We start from the raw sequence: 21,256 nt of genomic DNA on the forward strand, positions 1-21,256 counted from the left end.
GCTTTTCTGTTTCATTGAAGAAAATCAATCTTTCTACATGCTTTTCCATGTCTGTGTTTCTCTTCAGTACCAAATGTTTACAAATCTGTAGTAATATTCAAAATGTTATTCACTCTGCAAGTGTACTTTGGACTTAATTGACAGCAGAAGTGGTTGTTATTTTGGATATTTTGGGTCATGAAAGAGAATGATGAATTTCAGTTTCATGACTGACCTTGTGCAGAAATTCCATAGAGGAGTTCTATGCACATAAGTAGATAAGAATAACAGTAACAATGGTAGTGACTCTGACCTTCAGTGGTGTTAATCTGAAAGTCTGCAGGCAGACATTTCAAATGTCATAATTTGAGCAAATGCCTTTTGCAAAGTAAGGAAATATTTCCTCCTGTTATTCCTCTTCAAAAAAGTGAGACTAATCCTCATGAAAGGATGAGCCCCATTGAGGAGGTCTTTCAATTCTTTATATTTTAACTGCAAGTTGAATTTGTGAAGTTTCACATTGTCTTACTTTTGATCTGGTAGATTAACTTATATCTTTGATTGACTTTCTCACAGTCATGGGTAGCCATCTAAAGATACAGATTTTCCAGGCATAAGAATGCCAAGATTCCTCAAGTAGTCTTCAAGAATTTTGCACAGGTTTTTCTCTACTGCTACTGCAACACTAAGAATGTATAAAATATCTATCACGGACTAATGCTCTGATTTTTTCTATTACTTGCCATCAAAAAAACCCAGTGTGTGATAAATTGTAAAATTATGCTGAAGTCATGAGGTACTTCAACTGCAAAACTAAAAGCTTAACCACTTTATCAATATTAATGTAGAGGTCTAAAAATCTGTTCTTTATATTAAAAATAGGAAAATCTAAACTTAGAATCTTAGAAAGGAGTACCACTTGTAGAACTAGATTCCTCTTAGTCATTATATGAAGCTTTTATACATATCAATTATACCTAAAAACCTCATGGAGAAAATTTTAACAGCCTGCAACCAATCATAACTGTTCTCTCACATTCTTAATTACTAAAAGTCATAGTATGTTTTTTTAATTTTACAAAGGAAGAAGTTTCTTCTACCAGCTTCTAAAAAGTAGAAGACATGATATTTTTAAATGTAACTGTGTTCCTACCCAGCTGGCTCTTAAATCAGACCATAAAGAAATATACACTGTACATGAACTTTTGTTTCATAGCATTTACATTTCTTCCATGCATGCAAAGGAATCCCCAATCCAATCAAAATACTGATAATATTCAGTTTGGAGATTGGGTTTATTTGAAGGATATCTAAATTTTAGAAAGTAATAAAGGTTAAAAAAACAACAACAAAAAAGAAACTTATTTAAACTAGCTAGCTGGCTACCTAAAAGAATTACAAATATAAACAGAGGAGTCTCATTGACTGCTTCTAGAAACATTTTAACCTTTTTCTCTTGCAAATAGGTTACTTCTTGGCCATGTGATTTTTAACCATAAATGTAAGAAACTTGCAACACAAGCACATCTAACATCACCTGTAGTAAGATATATGGTAACACAAAGAGTACAGCCAGGTAAATGAGCAGGTCTGATCCCTGCTACAGAGCAATTGTAGCAGGGTTGATAAACTGGTTGATAAACTGTCAACAGGAAAAATTTCAAGTTAAACCAAAAAAAAAGGAAAATTAGTATGGCCAAAATAAGATTATATCTGTATGAAGAAAGAATAAATGGCATTGATGTAGGATGTTAAACTAGATTCTGGGGTACAAAAACTCAGCAAAGCTGTGAGACTGGGACTGGGCTGAATATCACTTTCCTGTAAGAGACTTATCTCAAATGAGTATAAAGGGAGGATCTTCAGTATTAAGTCAATAGAGCACTGCAGTCCAAGACACAGTCAACTTTCAAAAAGCCTGTTCAGTTCTGCTAAAACTGGAATAGCACCAATCAAATTGAGAGGCTTCAGAAAATATTAGAGAAAATAATTAAAGGAATGAAAATAGGCCTTCTGTGCAATTCAGAGTCCAACTTGCCTGATCAAAGGAAAAGAATAATGGGGAAGAAGGGACTTAGTCACAGCCTGTAAAGATCTACAGGTTTTTATCTTGCATTTTCCTATCCAGAAAAAGTATAATAAGATCCCATGACTGGCAGTGATGGCATTGATGATAGACAAGTTTACCTCAAGAGTGTAATTAAATTTTCTAAGTAATGTCTTTTAGAATCATTTATATATTATTACTTTTGAGTCCCCTCACCTGATGATTTAAAATAATGCTTTTTAGAGCATTGTTTAATAACATGATGGTCTTTTCCAAACTAATAACCTACAGAACAACTTAACTGATAATTAGTGCTTCTAATATTAGAGGGTAAATTAATTCAGTGAATGATTCAGAGAAAATACAAGGCTAATTCACCAACAATCTAAATGAAAAAATGAGCATCATAAACCCATATTTCATGAACAGATGTATGATTTAAACATATTTTTGCAAAAACTCCTAAACAAAAATTCATTTCTCTTGGGTCAAGAAGTGCGTTTCTTTATTCATGAGTCCACAGCTCTTTAAAAACATAGCATCCATTCTAATTTTGTCATTTGGGAAGGTAATATGCTGAGTTAAAATCTTGTCTATTCAGGCTTTTTTTTTCTGTAGGATGTGGACTACAGATAATTTGAACAGCAAAATCTCCTGTTTCTTGGGAAATACTAGTTTGCTTTAAAACTCCAGTGCACTCACTGCAATCATGCACTAAAGCACCATATTTAAAACATGGAATGCTGGATATATTTAACAGGTTCAATTCTGTTTTCTGGTTAAAGATTAAGAGACCAAAAGATGGCATCTATTAACAATACTGTATGAAGAAAGGAATCACTGCAGACTGAAGTAAGTCCCACTGAGGGCCTAACAAGCACCTGCCATTTTCTCATGGTGAGAGATCAATCAGTCTCTGTGTGCAGCAAGACGACCTGCCAAAAGCTGAACCACAGGGGGAGAGAAGAAAAATGATCAATTCCCCAAACTGTGTGCTCTGCAGTAATAAAATACTGTTCACTAAACACTTACACTCTCTTTGCAATTGTGATATCGTGGTCAAGATCAAAATTTGCAGTGAAACCCCATGATGATATACAGAAAAAAAGATATCCAAAATGTATTAGAAAATGAATTCTCTCTATTGTTAATGTGCAAATTCTTCGCATTATGAGAAAAAAGTTTTAAGGTTTTCAAACTGACAATTGTGGAGAACAAACAACCAAGGTGTTTCCTCATGTACAAGACTGCATTTCAAATTTTCCAGACTTCAGTTCATTGCTTATTTCATTTCTAGTTGTCATGGAGGACTGAGTTGGCCAATGGAATACTAAAATGTCCTAAATACGTATCAAAAACACAATAGTGACAACTGGAAATTAAAACAAGAGATTGGAACCTGGTATTTGTCTATTTGCTTGAAAGTGTTGTACCAATATCTCTATAAGTTCACTTATTAACAAACAAAAGAAGAGGCAAAAAAAACCAACAGCATCTTGCAGATAATTCTAAGTCCTACCAAAATCTCAGAATATTACCAGTTTGGGTTGGTGTCAGGGCACCATACATTTACAAGTTAAGGTAAGGAAAGCCAACCTCTATTTGCAAAGATGAGAAACCATGAATGAAATCTCTAGAGAGTACTATTCTTTCCTAGGAAATTAAGTACTCAAACTCATCTTAACAGCTGACATGAGCAAACAAAATTATCTGGAATTTTAGGGGAAGCACTTAGGTCATGTACTTCTTATGTGATTAGCCTGGATTTTTTAATATTTTCATGTTCTCTCTCAAGTATTCTTAAAGCCACTCTCCCACAATATGATGTGTGATTTTTCATCTCCTGTTATACAGAAGACAGCTGTGGAGCAGTAGTACAGTAGTAAATAATACAGGATGAGAATCTGTTTGGTATACAGAAAAAACCAAAGAGGCTTATTAGAGGTATTTATTTGCATTTTCCCTTCACTATGTTAAGAGCAATGACGGTTATACTAAAACCCCTCAATTAGAAACATCCAAAGATGTCTTTCAATGTAACAAAAGTGCAAACTAGCAAAAATGAAAAATAAAGAAGACAGCCAAAAAATTCAAAATAGTGTATTATTTTTCATTAGTTGATTAGAAAGATACTTCTGTTTGAAAGCAAACAAAGCAAACGGTCTGAGAAAACAGTGTGCTTCTTATTCACTGGAGAAACTGTTGCAGAACTGCTCATCCTTATATAAATATTACCTTTAAAATGCTGTTAAAGTCCTGGTCTGCAGAGGTTATCTGCTGAACAAGTGAATGTAGTGTTAGCCCAGGAGAGATGATCCAAAGATGGCTATAACTGTTATATCAAACTTGCAGAAGAAAAAACATGACCTTCTCATGGACAGGCTTTTAAACAGCTAGTTCAGTTCTGCCAGTTCCTGCTTCAGTCCAGTCTCTGTGACTGCAATTAGGTTTCAGCAAATCCATCTCCCCATAAGTTTTTCTCCTTAAACACCATTATTGACATATTTAATTTTAATACCACACCTTCCATTGTCTCACAAAGACAAATGACACTGGGTGGACTGTACTGCTCTTCAGTCTGAGGTAAAGTTCTGATTTTAATGAACAGGTAGACTTCCTCTGATTTCTGTGGTATCTTGGTTTAATTCACAGACTCTACAAGTAAACACATCTCTAGGGTTTGTGCCATAAATCCTGTTATCATATGCCCTGACCAAGTTCCATACATTAACTCTCAATAACTTAACTTCTACAGTTAAAAAACCCCAAAAACCGTAATCAATGACAGTTATGTAGATAATCTTTAAGAAAACACTTAAAACAAGCTCTTGATAAAGACTACAAAGATAGAAAATAAAAAAACAAAGCCCAAAGCCAACAAAAAACCTCTTCCTATCTATCCTCCAACAGAACTGTATATGAGGAGGTAAACAGTAAATAATTCCTTTCACACAAAACAGAATAGATTTCAAACTGCAATGTGTAGCATATTTGCCCATTAAAGGAGAAGAAATATATTTTTACTTTTGGCCACAAATATATATTCTGTACTTCTGTGTTAGAGCTGAGTACGAAAAATGTTGAACAATGCTGAAGTCTTTACTGGTTACTTCTTTTTCAAAAAACACTTCTAGGATGACATAACTTACTAGCAAGTTCTGTGTATGCATTGTGTATCACTTAGGCTTACTGTGATGCAATGCCTGTGGAAGAGATTCAAACCTATAGCTGTGCAATAATACTCAGAATAAAAAATTCCTGCTCTTTCTAGGAATAATAGACTAAACTAAATAATGCCTAAAATGATATTCAGATATCTTACACTGCATATATCTTAATATCCGGCTTTACCTGGTCCTGAAAGCATTTCACTCTCTGCCCAGTTCTCAATTTGATCTCAACTTTCCTTGTGTTTTTATATTAAATATCAGTGTGTGTACATTGACACTGATTCACTGGGAAGAATGTGCTCTAGGGACAACCCTGTCTTTCTCCTGCCTAAGCTTCTCTATGATCTACTGTGCTTAAACTTATTCCACTTAACTCCCCAGAAAACTGCAAACACTTCTATAGTCAGTCTCAATCTAAAAAGCAAGGGAAAACACAGTGTTTAACTCCTAGGAAGCAACATAATGGGTATCATCCATATTCCTTGCAATCTAAGCTATAAAAGTTTATATTCACAGCCTGAACCATATTGAAAAGTTTCCAAGAGCTCTGCTTAGAAGTTTGAATAAAAAATTGTAAATATTATCTCTTAGGTATTTTTAAAGAATGTCAGTGTATTTTTCCTGGATCATTAGCAAGCACACTGGCCAGTTTATGCTGAAAGAGACTTCTGTTATCATTCTGAGTATTTTAAAGTACCACTGTGTAAAAAAAAATTAGAAGGATTTCTCAAAGTATCCATAATATATATTTATAAACCACATTAATTAAAACACATATCTCTGTATTTAACTTAAAGCCTGTATTTCAATCTGATGCCTTATGATTTTTCAAGGTTCCTGTACCATATGCACATATATTTTGAAAAACAAATATAAATAAAATATGACAGAATAAACACTGATTAGAACATTTTGTAACATCATTAACATACTCAATTTACATGGCACAAATATGCTAACATCTGCAGTGATTTAGAACCCCTCAACATCTTTCACATCATGAAGAATAAAACAGCCTTTTTAAATTTTTTTTGCTTCATTTGGTACAATAAATAAAACAGTGTATTTCATTTATTTTGCATTTAATGAGAAGCCAATGAGTGTTATTACAGCATATCAGCATAGAACATGAAAAAGGAGAAGACGGAAATATGATGCTGAGCCATTCAAGTAATCTGTTAGCCCAGGACCTAAAACAAGAGATTACTTCCATCAGACAGTCATTCATTGTTCTGGAAGGCTCCAAGATGAATAACCTAGACTACAGCATCACCTCCCTTGGCATTTTTCACCTTTCTTCATTTTGTTCGTCCAGTATGGATGAACAAAATGAAGAAAGGTGAAAAATGCCAAGGGACAAACAGTGGAATTGCCAATGTATGAACAGTGGAATTTTAAACAAGGAACAGTCTATCAAAACTGATGAAAGACCTACCTGTGTGTACACTAACATGCAGAAGGTTCTGAAACTATTGTTGTTGACTATTTGTGACAAATATTAAGAACTTGTTTATTTAGATGGACGTCGTTGTTTGGCTAACTTTTAACTGGGAAAATGTTTTCTTGACTCTTACCAGGAAAATAAAATCTGCCAAAAAATGAAAATATATTCTTAAGGGTGCCAATTCTTAATGTAAAATGAAATTATATTACAATTATATCCATAGCGTGCTTGCACAAAGATACAATGAGCATCATCTATTCAGACCTTACAAAAGAAAGCTCAGCTTAATATTCAGCTGCTAGATTTGTGCATCAGTTGAACTGTTTTACTCAATATCCATTTGTATTAATAAATTAAATACTAGTCTTTATTCAGCTTTAAAAAACAACTATAATCTTCCCCTAATGAGAGTGGAGTGTACAACTTACCTAATAGTAACAGATCTGTGATCTGATACTATAGTCTGTCCATCTGAACATTTTTAAAACACACAGTTCAGATCCATTTCAGATCTGCAAATGTTCATTCAACAAAATATTACTCCTTAGAAACAACCATCCTCTGCAAAGTCCTACAGACTAATAACTATTGACAGCCTCTTAATTTGCAGTTTTTTATTCCCACAGAGCCATGTGGCAGCAATCTATCATCCACAAGGTTTTTCGTTTCTTTGCTCTTTTCCATTGTCCACATCCTTTACCCTAGGCATTCTTCTGCTGCACAAAAATGAACTGCTTGTATTTCAGAAAACCTGAATGCAAAATGTTATGCATTTGCAAGCTTCCTCATCCAACAAGCCCACTGTGCCAAAAGTGAGCACTTAGATTCAGGAGACTGAAACCAAATCACTGAGACTTTAAGCTCTTAACCTTAAACTAGTTCTGAAACAAAAAAAGGCCAGAGACACCTTGTACAAAACCACTTTTCCATGGGCCACTGCAGCTGTCAGCATTGCAGGGGCAGCTAGTGGACTGGGTATTGAGCAGGTTGTTGATCAGATACTGATTTTTCTACTTGTTGTGCTCTTTGCCCATGTTTCCCTTCCATTCAAGTGAAACCATCTCAGAATGGTCTCTTCCAAGCCATCTCCATGTGTCTATTCCACACCCTATCAGGTGTGGAATCCCACACCTTCTCCCACACACTTCCCAGGTGAAAAACTATTACCATAATTAAGATAACCTAGCTAATTTAAGATAACAAGATAACATTAAGATAACAAAGCTAATATCTAATCATAAGATCAGTCTGAAAAACAATTTATTACTGTTACAGATTTTTCAACTACTTATCCTTTGTAACTCAGGGCTTTTTCTTTTTTAAAATTATCTTTCAGATACATCACATACTTTTCCAAGGACAAAAAATGAAATGTACACAAAAAATAATTTTCATGTGTACGTGTCATTCCTCACATAAATTAATGGAAGACTTAGTCCTTGGCTCATAAAATTCTTCCTTATTTGCCTTTTTTACCATGCATTACCAATGACATATAAGATACATCCCTGTCTACTATTTTAACAAGCACTTTTGCTAAAATAATTATAATTAACGATGGGCCCCTTATAACAAATTATTTTGGAATTTCTACTTCAGAAAACATTATCAACAGTCAAATCTCCATCACTAACAACAGATCACTCTGCACCACCAGGCAAGAGATAGGTAGCTTCAATAGAGCAAATAAAATAGCAAAATTAACTTTTTTTTAAATAAAAGGAACTATAGTGGCTGGATGTCTCACATCGGTTACATATTTCTTGTGCTTTCTGCATTTTTCATGTTCACCCTAAGTTTTAGAGGAAATGGTTCCATAAGATTATAAAAGACAAAGCATTCCTCCTAGAAAGATCAAATTGCTCCTGTGATCAAGTCAAGTAATTCAGCTTGCTCTGGCTCTATGGGAGGCAGAGGACTCAAAGAGCAGCAGCCCCTTAGATCACTGGGTCATTGGGTCACTGTCCTCTCTGTATGAAGACCTAATTCAAATGACCCAAGTGACTAGCCACTCACTGTAGATGCAAACTCTCTGATTAACCCTTATCAGGTCTGTTATCTTCAGACGACCCAGAGCTGTTCATACAATTTCTGATATTTAAGATGCAGTTCATCATTAAGCAGCAATGGGGATCTACAGCACGACCTTAACTGAAGCACCACTGTCTGTCTGGGACAATAACCATCTCACCTGAAACCTGACTGAGTTCACAGATGACACTGCAGGAATAACAGTAGAAACAAGGAAATCTAAGATTTTGCAGGAAACTTTCACAGAGATTTTCCCAGAAGTTTTAAGAGGGCATTGGCATGTGTAGTTGTAGTAATAACTCTTGTATTAATGCATTAATACTTTTTGCCCCTTTCCAAACCCTCAGTTCACTTCTGACTCTTGTCATCTACACTATGGAGTCCCCTCTAGAGGCCTAGTGCAGGAAAGTACATAACTTTATGGTAGCATTTGTAAGAGATATGGGAAGATTTCTGGTTTTAAGAGGCACAGCTGGACCAAAATATTCTACTGGAGCATGTACTATCAACACTACAAAACCAGAAATGCATCCTATTTTATGGGGTTAATAATCTTTAGTGCAGTTATCTTATTCTTTCATCTTTTTATTGTCTCGTAATGGAATACCATTTTTAAAGGATATTGTTCCAGATAGTATCAGAGATTTAAGAAATACAACCTATTAGTCTCTTTCTGCACTTATATTAGGCCCCTTAAGAATAACTCACTTGGAAATAACTTGTGAGAAATAGTATCTCTATCTTATGGGCTTTTACAGAACTCAGTTTTATTTTTATGGACGTTGTTCATTTACTGAAAAGGTTAAAGATCTTTTAAAGTGTTTCTTTATTCACACCAACAGAACTTTACACATATTCTATGAACAAAAAACTTCTGCCATACCACCAGCAATTTAATTGCTTCTGCCATTATATACTAGCAGTGAAAACCCCAGATTTTTCTTACATTATACAATAAATTATAATATTATAATTCTATATTTCATCATACTGCTCCTTATAATTATAATTATAATATTATAATTATAAGGAGAAATATGATTAAATACACACATGTCGTGCTGGTCAACAGAATATTACTGAATCCAGCTCAATAAGTTCTGATTTTCTAGGTTTAGCAAGACTCAGGAAAAAACCCCACCACCATCAGCAAATAAGATAAATGATTGGGGTTTCAGTCCTACTATCACGGAAAAAGAAAAAAAAAATAGGAAGATTTCACCCTGCTGAGGAAAGGTCATACAAATCACTTCTGCTTCAATTGCTGCCTTCCCTGAAAGCACAGGCCATGCATGAGGGTCAAGTCTTCTAGGGCTGGATCACACTGTAGACCAGAGGCAGCTGTGAGAAGTGGAAGCTGGCTAATCCTGAGCCTTGAAGGTGCCCTCATGCACAGAAGTATATGGTTAGAGACAAAGGTCTATACTAGCCTGGAGAAAAGGGGGCTGAGGAAAGACCTTATCACTCCCTGCAACTGTCTGAAAGGAGATTGTATCCAGGTGGTGGTTGGTCTCTTTTGACAAGTCATAGAATAAGAGAAAATGGCCTCATATTCCACTGAATGGGCAAGATGGTAGGGGAATGTGTGTGTGTGTTAGATTGAATGTTAGGTAAAACATCTTCACCAAAAGTGTTGTCAAGCATTGGAAGAGACTACCCAGGGAAGAGTGGAGTCACCAGCCCCAGAGACATTAAAAATACGTGTAAATGTGGCACTTAGAGACATGATTTAGTGGTGAACTTGGAAGTGCTATGATAATGGACTCAATGATCTCAAAGGTCTGTTCCAGTGAAAACGTGTCTACGATTCTATGATTTTATCATTCCTGTCATAACAATTGTCAACCCCTGCATTTGTAAGTAGGAACAAAACTGTCACTGAAAAGGAAGGGAGAAAGTTTATTAGGGAACATTCTTCTCTCTGAATATGAATTAATGGTCTATTCTTGAACTAATGGACAGAGAATTCAATGCAATTTTTTTAATACAGCATGCAGACAATTTAAAACATGTACCAAGAAGTCATACTTGATGTTATAGTCAATATAATACAGTATGTCTTCAGTCTTGTTGATACTAGCAAAATTTTCACAACATGTACATGATTTGTGAGTAGAGCTTTGCCTGAATCAAGGCCTCATTAAAAACAGAACAAAATAAGTTAAAAAAAAAAGTTAAAAGAAACCCCAAAAATAGAAGGAATTGCTGAATTATTTATAGAACACTTGTGAGCTCTGTCATATCTTTCCAATGTATCATTTTGCCAGCAAAGCTGTAACAACCTCAGACTTTAGAAACATGTGATATGTACAAAATCAATCAATAAAAATCTGTCTGAAAACATCACGAATAAGGCACTAACTTTATTACTTATTACTCCTAACTTGGTTTTTGATCATGAGGTTTACTAGTCTCTTCTCAAACTATCAGCTTTCAGTCTGTGGGCAATAGAATTAGACTGCTAAAGGGTTGAAATGGACCTTAAGGATCATCTAATCCCAACTGCCCCTGCCATGTAGACCCCTCCCACTCGAGCATGCTGATCAAGGCCTTATCATTCTGGCCTTGAACACTGCCAGGGCTGGGGCATCCACAAACTCCTGGGCAATCTGTTCCAGTGACTAACAACCTTCACAGTAAAGAATTTCTTCCTAGTATCTAACCTAAAACTCCCCTCTTTCAACTTTTACCCACTTACTCTCTGTCCTGTCACTACAGTTCCTGATGTACAGTTCCTTTCCAGTTTCCTGGCAGGCCTCTTTCTAATACTGGACGGATCCTATGAGGTGTCCACACAACCTTCTCCAGCCTGAGAAGTTTCAGCTTTCTCAGCCTTTGTAGGAGAGGTGCTCCAATCCTCTTATCAGTTTTGTGCCTCTCTTCTGGACTTGCTACAACAGTTCTTATGTTGGGGACACTAGAGCTGCATGCAGCAATTCAGGTCTCACAAGAGTAGAGCACAGGGGGCAATCACCTCCTTTAACCTGCTGGCCACGCTCCTTTTGATGCAGACTGGCTTTCTGCGCTGTGAGTGCACATTGCTGGCTCATGTTGAGTTTCCCATCAACCAACACCCCAATTCCTTCTCTGCAGGCCTGCTTTCAACCACTCCTTCACCCAGATTGTGTTTGTGCCTAGGATTGCCTCAACTCAGGTGTAGGACCTTGCACTTGGGTTTGTTGACCTTCATGATGTTTACACAGGCCCACTTCTCAAGCCTGTCCAGGTCCCTCTGGATGGCATTATTCCCTTCCTCCAGTGTTGACTGCCCCACAGAGCTTGGTGTCAGCAGCAAATTTGCTGAGGGTGCACTTGATCCCACCATCCACAACCAAAACAAAGGTGTTGAACAGCACTGGCTGCAGTTGTGACACCTGAGGGGCACAACTCAACCCGTGGAAAATGAGCCCCTGGCCACAACACTCTGCGTGCAGCCCTCCAGCCAGTTCTTTATCCACTGCATGGTCCATCCATCAAATCCACGGCTGTCCAGTTTGGAGACAAGGATGTCACGTGGCACAGTGTCAAAGCCTTTGCATAAGTCCAGGTAGATGATGTCAGTTGTTCTGCCCCTATCCCCCAGTGCAGTAGTCCTGTCATAGAAGGTCACTAGGTTTGGCAGGCATGATTTCCCCTTTGTAAAGCCATGTTGGCTCTTACCAGTCATCTCTTTGCCTTCATGAGCCTCAGCCCTCAGCAGTTTCCAGGAGAATCTGCTCCATGATCTTGCCTGGCACAGAGGTGAGACAACTGCTCTGTAGTTCCCCAGGTCTTCTGCTTTTCCCATTTTAAAAACGGGGCTTATACTTCCCTTTTTTTGTCATCATGGACTTCACCTGACTGCCACAATTTTTTCACTGATGATGGATAGTGGCTTAACAGAATTGTCTGCCAGCTCCCTCAGGACACACAGACAAATCTCATCAGGTTCCATGGACTTGTGCACATTCAGGTTCCTTAGATGTTATTGAACCCGACCCTCTCCTACAGAGGGCCTTCATTCTCCCAGTCCCTGCATTTGCCTTTTTCAAGTTGGGTGGCACGACTGAGACATAGAAGTCATTGAGAAACACAGTACTCTCTTTTTCCAGGGTAGTAAGGTCTCTCTTTTCCTTCTGGAGAGGGCCCACATTTATCCCTAGTCTTTCTCTTGCTTGCAACATATCTATAGAGGCCCCTCTGTTATCCTTAAATTCCCTGGCATGCAAATAAGTGTGGCTCTGTTGTTTTTGGTTTTGTTTTGGTTTGGGTTGTTTTTTTTTTTTTGTTTGATATTTTTTGGTTGGTTCATTTTTTGGGGTATTTTGGTTGGTTGGTTTCTGTTTGTTTTTTGGGTTTGTTTGTTTGTTTTTCTTATTTTTTGTTTAGAACTTTTTGGCTGTTTTCTTCAGATTTTGGTTAAGATGAATAATACTGTAATGAAGATTTCCTTGAAAAGCCATATAAACCCTGCTGTGCAGATATTTCACTCTTTACAACCTAGCTACAATACTCTTCTAAGCTATGGTGCCAAATTTTTATGCAATGTTCAGTTTCATGGCACAAGTCTGCATGTATACAGACATTTATATGGCAGATGTTTTGTGCATGATATTTTTTGTTTTCCTTTAAAAAATTGTTATGTCTATGCAAATTCCCTGTACTTCAATAATTTGGTGAAGAGCTGACAAATATGCTCAGTACTGTATCTTTCAACAGGAATAGTACTCAAATACAGACTGCTTTGTCAACAACATCTGCAACACTTTAGGAGATGCTTCAAAATTTGTTTCATTTTAAGATTCATTAATTTGAAGCATTTAAAATAAAAATGTATTATAAAATCAGGCATTTCTGGCTTTCATTAAAATGTTTATATTGCAGAGAATGTGATTTTTTCAGTACCCTTTTTTTCCTTCAAGTTCACATTTAGTGCAATACAACAGTTCACCATTAAAAAGACAACTATTCTTTTGTTAGTGTTAGAATAAAAAATAAATAAAAGCTTGGCACATAACACTGTAAGAGGATGTTTTGACCCAGTTCAATTTTGATGTTCCTAAGTGAAAAATAAAATATTACTTCTAGGGGATAGAATGGGAGTGGATTCCTACATTACTAAGTATATACATTGCTCTCATAAGAGCCTGATGACAACACAATGAGAACACTGTGACTATTTCAGCAATTCAGGTGGAGACATTTTCACACTTCCTTGAGCAGAACAGCTGCAGAGTATGCTAGCAAAGAATTCTTTATTTGATTTTAAACATCTGCCAGTGGTCTTATATTTTTTATCATTTATTATAAGAAGGACTAAGAGATTTCTGATGAAACAGACATTTGAGAAAGCATTCACACTGTAATTAGAGGACCTTCTATCTAACATTATTATATAAACACACATTTATTCTTCAAGTCATACAACTGATTTCAGCAGAGTTAGTTACATCAAGAATAAGACGAAAGAGAAAACAGCAGTTCACAAAGGAAAAACAAAGATGAAAGGTAAGATATTTAACATAACAAAGCCTACTGAAAATCAGATGATTAAGTGCAAGTATGCACTTAATGAAATGAAGGCGAAAACAGTGCTGCTCTCAGTGTCAAATTGTCTTCTGGAATGAGAGTAATGGGATCATTTGATTTAAATATAAAGACATAAAATGTGACTATAAAAATAAAGCTAGGCATCAAACCTAAATCTTTGGAAGCTTCCTCCCTCAATGCATTTTGCATCGCTCCCCCAGCCTCCACTGAACATGTTTCCTGCAGCACTATATGGGTAAATCTGATCCTCTGGATTGCCTGCAATAGCCAAGATATCCACAGCCTCTGTTCAGACTCCTTAACGGCTCCAAGTTCTTATTTTTCTCCAAATAGCAACTTATTATGAAAAAAATTTCAGAAGTCAGTAGAAAATTCTGCAATGATCACCATGATCACTTAGCAAGTAACAGGAAAGGAAAAGTTAAGGCACCTAAAAGGTTACATGATAAGCATCTAAACCTTCCAAATTCAATCTTTTAATTTGCATGTCTTTTAGAATTTACATTTATTAGATCTCTCTGAAGCTGGTATTAAATACAAAATGTTCATTCACATTCTAAACTGAGGCCCCTCTACTATTTTCCAGATTTAGGCAGACAAGAATATGAAGTCTGGGTAAACCACCAGGACCAATCAGGGAGGACCTGGCAGTACCTCAAGCAAGGACAATGACAATAGGACAATCCATCATTTGCATATCAGTCTAGTAGGTAGGCCAATCATCTGGGCTGCATCTAGACCTATTTATGACAAGGGTGATTGAATCTCCTATTCCTGCATTCCAGGAAAATGCCATGATCACCAGGCAAATATCTCAAATCAGAACATTTTATCAGTCCCTTTTCAAAAACTAAAGCACTGTGCAGCAAATCTGAAGTCACCTGGAGATCTGAGGAGATATTGTTCAAACTCAATAGTTGACATTCATCAGGGGAAAGAACAGAAGATACAGACCTCTCTCCATGAAATATAGATACATTTTTACATTGACATGGGATAAAAAACAGTTTGAAGAGATTTAATTTTCTTCTGGAGATCCCTAATCTGACTGCAAAGCCACTGGGGACAGAAATTTCTGTGTCCTGGTGGATGTCTGGATAGATACCCACTGTTCTGACTGGATAGTAAAGTTGGCCACATTTGCTCATGTCCTTGTGAAAAATGCAGTAATTGGCTTGTACCTGATCTTTCACATGCTACCTCTACTATTATAAGAACTAAGTATCGGTCTTCCCATAGCCCTGACAACTTTCTTTTTCTGTTTACATATTTGATATTGCCACACCACAAAATGTCTCTTTCTTTTGTGGCTAGAACAATTCTAAGAATTGTTCTGTAAGGAAAAATTCTCAGGACTTCATGGAGAAAAAGGAAAAGTGGTAGGAACAAAAAAGAAAAGAATAAAAGAGGAAAGAAAGTAAAACAAAACAAAACAAAAAAGTAAATGCATTAGAAAACAGAGATGCTACCTTTAAAAGCCCTAGTTCAGAAAAGTACAACATCCTCCACAGATTAGGATATGGACTTTAGGACATGGTACACTGGTGTATTTCACACGAGCAATGAATTTAATGCACTTTGTCTTTACTTCAGAGGCAACTTTGGAACTCTTTGGTAAGTGCAAATGGGGAAGAATAGCAGTGTTGGCTGAAAAAAACTAACAAGGTATCCATCAGCAATTGTTGATGGCCCAAAGGCATTGGAACTATTTAATAAAGACAGACATACTCCATAGATTTTGGCCTAGAATAATTTAATCTGCAGTATTGCAATCAGAAACTGATGTGGCTGAAAACTAACCTGGCAAAAAGCGATGTCCATTTTGGCATCCCAGACACTTCTACAAGCACTCAGTGCCTGACCAAAGCAGAGGTCAGACATATACAGACAGAGCAGAGTGAGGTGGGAGAATAGGAATGGGTCAGTCTGGCTTTAGATTGGTTTAGAGTACCATAAAGCTGCACTGTCAGTCAAAAGAAAAGGTCTTATGGTGTATGTGCTGATTGATTTTACTGTCCCACCCTTGTCTGGCTTTATTCAGATCAAGTGTCAGCCAGTTTTATTCCTTTCCAACCTCTTGTTTCATCCATGTAATGAGATTGCTAAGATCTAATGAAGAACAGGAATAGCCCGAGCTTTGGGCTATCGCTTTCCTATGACAATGTAAACTGAATTGTCATTCTGCATACCCCTGCATGCTCATATGCAAGTGGCCAGGAGGAGTAGCTGAAAACAAAACCTCATAGGCAGGAGCTAACTAGAACAAAAAACTGGCAACTTTGTCCTTAAGGTCTGCCCCCAAGGTAAAGAAATTTATGTGCAGACATAACATTACTGAGTATTTCTATTCCAAATGGTTAATGAAAATATAGCAAGGGAATACTAAAACCAGAAATGTCTGGTATGTGTCTACCTTTCACAGATTTTCAATAACACTTAACAGCTTAATACCTTTTATGCTTTTGAAACCATTCTTAATAAAATACTGTTAGACTTTTCACAAGTCTGTCACTTCCTGGGCCACCTCGACCTAGATCAATACACTCCTGTTAAGTGTTATTATGCACTGTTCACAGGTCCTTCATCAGTATCTTGTTGAAATGACAGTTTTCAATATGACAGGCCTTTCTGAATTAATTTTCAAGTATGGTTTTAAGAAATAATGTGTCAAATGTTATTATAAAAATCCCTGAGCTAAAATACCCTTTTCATTTTCTTTATTCACTGCTTGTTTTTTTCAGTCCAAGAATTCTAGCTTGCTTTGCATGATTTAACAGAAATCTTTGTGGCTATTCTTAAAAATGGAAATGTTCCAAAATGGATATACGTGTGCAACAACTTCAGCTTCTAACACTTGTGTCATGAACATTTTCATTGTTTAAAAAGGTATCCATCAGCAATTGTTCAAAAAGGGCGTGTAAGAATTTTAGCATTTTAAGTTCTTGGTGTTGATATCACATTCCAGTTTCCAGCCTTCATAAATTGACATTACATGCCAAGTTCTGCTTTAGTCTTTCCAGCTTTCTTCCCTGTTTGCATTATCAAATATATTTTTCTTCCACATGTACTATGTATCCTGTAGTCCCCTTTAGCTCAAATATATGGCACTCAGCATCTATTGAATCCCTTCTTACAGTGCATTGTGCTACTTAGTGCAAGAAATTGCACAAGTAATCTCCAGGTTTGTTTCCTCAGATAGTCTCTCTTTGCAGTTGCTTATTAAATGAAAATTGATTTTTTCCATATTCATGCAAGAAATCAGTAGCTTCAGACAATATCAATCTATCATGAAGCATACATGGTAAGAGCAGACAGCACTGTCTCAAATTATCTGATCTAGCAGATGAGGAATGAGATTTAGTTGCTTAACACAGACCATAAGGGAACCAGCACCTTCTGCCTGACTTCCAGCTGACACCCCACAGGGGCAGTGGTCTATAGGATCTATCTTACAGATGCTCACTCTGTGCAAGATGCCATCAATACACTTAAGTACCTGAATGTACTTAAATGATAAGTTGAGAAAAACTGAATCACAATTAGAATGTCTGTTTTGCTTAGAATTGTCAAAACACAAAAAGCCCCAATATTACCATTACTGATAATGATTTGGTCTGTCTGATGCTTTTAGTCCATCTCAGTACTAATTCTTAACATGCTTATTTCTTAGACCAGTTACCATCTATTTCAGTATTTGGAAAGGTTTATTTAGATGCAAATGGTGACCAGGGTGTTAAACAATAACAAAAAAAAAAAAATAGTATCAGGATCTTTACATACACTCTTTGATGGGCCTGCAAATTTTCCAGGTAGATGCCTGAACCATCCAATATAGGTGTGAAATTTTTATGCCCTGAGCATTGCATTTTTAAATTTAGGCTAATTTATATTTGGTTTTGGGAAGGTGAAAGAGAATCCTAGCCCCACATAAAAACATAATTCTTACTGGTGTCTTGGAAAATGATCCAATTTAAAAAGAATTTAAAATGAAAGTATTTTCTGTTTATTGGGACCAATTTAACAATTTAGACATTCCTTAAAATGCAGGTTTTAAAGCCTTTGAACGCCCGAATATTCTTAGACATTCACAATTTATTGTGTGCATTCATACTATCATATAGTAGTCAATGAACTTGCCAAGTTACAGATGTGGTTTTATTTACATTTCAGACTTCTGATTTCAAAGTATAGGAAAAAAAAACCCAAAGGTTTTGCTTGGTGTTTGCTTAAACCCATGAAATAGATTATTGAAAATTATTATTATTGCCTTGGGTAGAAAGAGCTTTTGTTTACTTGCTGAAACTGATAGTTCAGACCTCAAATGGATCAAAATGTAGCTCATTTTACAGTGCAGTAACTGCTTTCAAATATAGATTAATCTATATATCAAAGAAAAGACAAAGTTTGTAAGCATTAATCAGAAACTAGATTTACCTCACTGAATCTAAAGCTGGCCTGTCTCTAAGTTAGCATAGTAAAATTGGACTGAATGCTAGAAAACCCAATATGAATATGAGTTAAGTAATAGGAAACATGAAAGAAAATATATGTCTAAAATTCTTATTTCTCTAAAAATTGTTTATCTATTTGCACAGTAATTGCAATATCTTTGAAATAGCCCATGCAGAAGTGAACGTTCATATTTTCTGTAACTTTAAAAAGACAAAAGAAATTAGTATACTATATTTCTTTACAATCTCAAAATACATATTCTAAAAGGGAAGAACAAAACCTGAGTTTACCTAATTTCTTCCAATTATTTATTTGATATGTTAACAAATTATAATTTCACTTTGCATGCCATTTTACTACAAGTCATTTTTGGTGCCAGTTTTTGTCTCTTTTCAAGCAGTATGGATCAGTGAATATCAATAGAACCAGTATTCAGCATTCATGACAGAGGAAGGCGGTTAATCTCTTTAAGGTAGTTCTTTAAGTATCTGACAGCTCCTTTCAACCTAAAGTCTACAAAAATCACAAAATCTTTGCTAACATTTTGGCTTAGGACTTGAAGATTACTTATTTGACATGAAGAAGTATATTTTGATAAGGATAACAGAAAATAGAATGTGGAGGTTTCAACACATTGGTATGACAAAGAAGTGCACAAAGCTTTGAAAAGACTGTACTAGCTGAAGCATTACTAACATGCAAGAAAACCTGTGTATTTTGAAGGAGTAGTACAGCCCCTTCATGAAATGCTTCAGCTTCATGAGGATTTTATTTCTATTTAGATTTCTCTGGGCATGTAGTCCTTAAGACATGGGGCCACAAAGGCATCCTACCACTCTGCTTGTAAATTGTCTAAAGGGACTGTTCTTCTCTAACACAAGAATTAGAAACATGATATTTAACTTTTCTGAGAATTACGACATCCAATTCCCAAACTACCTTTCTTGGAAATTAACAGAAAAGAATCTATTTCCAACACTGTCGATTAGGATTACACATTTGCAGATTAGGATACCTTTTTTAAACAATGAGAATAATGTAAACTCCTCAAAGCATTAAAATATCTTATAAGCCATGGAAATAAATAGGTTGAATGTAGGCCTTGTAGCACACATCTATAGAGTGGCCATTGAAACATGTGGTTATAACATGTAAAACTGGTATTTTTCTCTCATCATTTATGTTAGTACTACTAAGAACATCAAATTAATACAAAACTATTAAAAGGCTCAGTTAAAGCACTGCACAATGACTAGGACTGATTCTATAGATATGCTGTTACGTTAGAACAAGATGCTAATTAAAAGTAACCTAGTTCTGCCAGTTCATATGTACAGCAACAGATACAGATATCATAACTTTTTTGATCTCAACAAGAACTGCTAAAGTTATTCTGCAGAAAGTGTTCATGTTCTACCCTTTCTCAGTTTGGTGTGTATATATGAAAAGTAGAACACATCAATGTTTTAACATATGAAAGTTATTTCAGGCTAACTTCCAGTTATGTGGTGTGATCTCAGAAAATCTTAATCAAATATCAATTTCAGAAGCACACTACTGAGATGTGAGTTAGTTTTAAAGGACCTTGTAATGCATAATGCTTGGTGAAGCAATGGACTCAGAGCTCAGAAAACTGGCTGTCACAGGGACTTAAGAATGCAAATGATTCTTTGTGGAAATAAAAATAGAGGTTTTCATAAACCAGATTTCTAGACAATGAACTAGAAATTAAGAGTGAGTATATCTGAGCATGCTCCAAAAGAGTTAATGATCTATTTCACCACAAAAGTGTATTTGTGAGAGCCCTTTCAGCTGCTGTTAAGATCTCTCACAAGACAGTGGCAGGTGTGCCATCATGAAGAGGGACACACAGAAAAATAAAAGACAGAGAAGACATAGGGACTCAAATTGTGTAAGCTCATGGGCTTTGAAGCAAAGATAGTCCCATAGGTTAAATACAGACAAAGATCCCAATCCTCCAACAGTTGACTATAAACAGTGAAAAATTCAGGATCCTAATTTCTGTCTTGTTTCTAAAAGCTAATACTTGGATTGGAGTGAGGGGATAAACCAGGCTGTGGAAAAGTGTCTTCTGTAATCTTGGTCCATATGTAGTATTCCTGTTACAATTTGGAGAGTGAAGGAGCTTAGCAGATGAATTGCTGACAGATCTATAGAGTGGACACTGAAGCACACGGCTATGATGTGTAAAGAATTGGTTATTGTATCTGTTTCATAAGTTGACCACTTCTGACAAAAAGAAAGGGTGAAAATTAATTTGGCATGGCATGCATGCAACATTTCATTGCTTTAATCTGGTGCTGCCTGAAAGCTTGTTTTGGTAGCTATTGTATCCTGGAATGACACAGAACTAGAAATGCTAGGATATCAAAATACTTCCAAAACCAGCTTAACCAAATGAAATCAGCTGAGCTGTGGACATGTGAAATGCACATTTAGAAAGACTCAGAGCTGGAATGTAGGTGAGGCTAAATACAGGAACACCAGTGTTATGTGAATACCTAACAACAGCAGGAATATTACCAATAAGGACATTTATACATAACAATATTTTTATTTCTAAGTTAATCTGAACTGATAAGC

The 21,256-nt window shown here is 36.1% G+C and overlaps 1 protein-coding gene across 16 annotated transcripts in view; it reads right to left on the reverse strand.

Annotated features, from left to right (window-relative positions):
- Positions 1–21,256, reverse strand: part of TAFA5 (TAFA chemokine like family member 5) — a 502,678-nt gene that overhangs the window by 153,564 nt on the left and 327,858 nt on the right. The window lies entirely within an intron of this gene.

The sequence above is a fragment of the Agelaius tricolor genome, unplaced genomic scaffold (assembly GCF_023055355.1).
Source record: "Agelaius tricolor isolate 1412-34295 unplaced genomic scaffold, bAgeTri1.0.p SCAF_3, whole genome shotgun sequence".
NCBI lineage: Eukaryota > Metazoa > Chordata > Aves > Passeriformes > Icteridae > Agelaius > Agelaius tricolor.